This window comes from Nannospalax galili, unplaced genomic scaffold (assembly GCF_000622305.1).
Source record: "Nannospalax galili isolate Female #2095 unplaced genomic scaffold, S.galili_v1.0 scaffold3635, whole genome shotgun sequence".
Lineage (NCBI taxonomy): Eukaryota > Metazoa > Chordata > Mammalia > Rodentia > Spalacidae > Nannospalax > Nannospalax galili.
Window position 1 is genome coordinate 64,801 of NW_008336422.1, and position 2,700 is coordinate 67,500.

Sequence of the window (2,700 nt, forward strand, 5' to 3'; positions counted from 1 at the left end):
GTGCTCTAACTAGACCTGGGAGAACATTTAAAAAAGGAAAAGAAAGAAAATTCCACACAGAATAAGGAGAGGAGCAGAGACTTGGAGTGGCAGATTTTATAGGACGTGATATCTGACATGAGATGCATCACAGGAGTCAAGGTCTTCAGGGAAAGACAAAATGAAGAGATGTGTGAATGGTGATGGTTTTATAGACACAGTCTCTTCGTTTACATCACTAGTTCTAGCAAATTCTTCACCCACTGCCTTTTAGCTCTACATCTAGATGTGAAGCAACATGCGCATTTTCTTTTCAGAGAATAAACATACAACTCCGGAGAAGAGACCAGCAGAAAGGTGTTTGAGAGTCTTAACTCCGCACTTTTCTGTTTCTTTAAGGGGTTTCTCCCGCGTGTTATTGACAGGATTTCACTTCTAGAAGTGTTCTCCCTGGATCACCACAGAGGACCTCCATGGGTGTTTCTGCATTCATCCTCCGCAGCTTGGCTCTGTTTGTGTCCATCAATCACAGTGTTGTTACCTTGGTCCTGAGGAGACAATCTCACAAGGTCGTCATGGAGGTCAGCAGCAATAGCCATCACAGAAAGATGCAATCAGGTTTGTCATGCCGTCGAAAGGGCTGTTTATTTATCCATTTAATCTTTCATTTATTTTCCAAAACTGTTATTTTGAGTTTATCACCTGTTTCATACCTTGTATAATAAAGTTCAAAAGATCTGATTTTTTTCCTAGTGAATTTTTGAAACATAATATTGGGATACTGAGCAATCTACTGCTGAATCTGAAATAGAAGGAAAACTATTTTTCTAGGATTAACATGAACATATCCATTGGAATTGCTTGCTTTTGGACTGATTTTTATGTTATGATGTTACAAGGTGGAGTTCACACAAAGAACAACCCTTAAAGTAATGTTAAATTTTATTCAAAATACATCTTGTGTCCAACAATAAAATGTGTGGATATTAATTATCTAATAAGTTAGTAAAATGCTATATTATTTTTAAACAAAATCCCTCCACTATCTCTATAAAAAACAAGATTGAAAGTGAAAATTACATAGTATATGGTGTTTTTAAACATATATAATAAATATATAGACCGTTTTGTACACATACATACAGAGAGAGAATATTGAGTTTCAATTATTATTTCAACCATTTGTTTTTTACTCATGCTAAGAATACAACAAAATCAATTTATATATCACATGGTATTGCTCCTTTTAATTTTTATTTTATGTATATGAGTGTATGGCCTGCATGCCTGTAAGTGTACCCTTCTCATGCAATGCCACATAGGTCAGATGATGGTGTATGATACCCTGGAATTGGAATTGTAAACAGTTGTTAGCTCCCGTGTGGGTGCTGGAAATTGAACCAGGGTCCTCTGCAAGAGAAGTCAGTCCTTGCTCTTAAACTCTGAGCCATCTCTCTAGCCCCTAGATATTGTTTCATTATAATCAAGAAAAATATTAACAAAAATATTGTTGTATATTTTGCTTTTTTCTTCTTTCTTGCTCTTTAGATTTTTGAGGCATGGTACTGCTGTGTAGCCCAGCTGGTCTCAAGCTTGTGATCTTTCTGACCCACCTCTTTTTATTATACAGCACACCTGGCTTGTTTGTTCATTAACTTGTATTGCTATTTACAAAGAATGTGCCAGTGCTGTATCTGGAAGGGGAGGCTGCAGTGGTCATAACAGCAAATTCTCAGTTGGCTATATATGGTCTGATAGACATTATAGATCTCATCTGGTACAATTGATTTGCTCATACTGTACTTTCAAGAATAGAGCAGTTGACTCAGTCTTATATTTCAAGAGTCTAGCTACCCTTAAGGATATGTACACTGAGATTGTCCAAGATCATTTCAGTAAAAATGTTCATAAAGTTGTGATTTTTCACAAGATCTCAAAGTTAGCCCCTGTTAAGATGTAGTTGTTTTAAGAGAAACAAGATAGTTCTGGAATCAATCATTGATTATGCTAAATAACATGTCAACAATGCAGATGTACCATGGTATTCCTGGAGGTGCTGGTTTTCATGGTCACCTTGGTGCCACTGTGATCTTAGGTAGACCTCTAAGCCTGGGAAATTTATGGCAAATAGAAAGGTTTTTGGATTTTGGTTGTATTTATTTGTTTTCTTTTCCTCTTGTTTTAAAGGCTGGAAGGCCCCAGAGGTTCAGTCTTCCTTGAGGCTGCTATGACGGTCTGCTCCCTGAAGGGGGCAGCACGGGGTCCTCACATGTTGGAAGATAGAAGGTGATGCTTGAAGTTTTTATTTAGAAGGATCCTGATTGCATTTCTAGGTCAGAGACGCTCATAATTAATAAAATTATTTTGTCTATTTTTGATTGAATTTTTGTGTATTTAATACAGAACACCTTAATCATCTTCGTGGCCCATTCCCCGCCAGGTATCATGTATTCTGTCACTTCTGTTAAGGACTAAGGAGTCAAGCTAGTGTCCCTAAGTCCCCAGACATTCCTCAGTGCAAGTTCATCCACTGAGGGCTAGTCAGCTACTGCTGAAGACAGGATATACTTCTGTCACAGTATTTGGAGAAGTGGAACTGGAACTGGCCTGAAAGCCTCCTCCACTGAAGGCTCACTCTCATAGCTTTGAAGAGCACTATGCAAACTGCTAAGGGAGAACATCAATCAGTGCTCCAACCCCAGCTTTAAGGAATAATAGCCA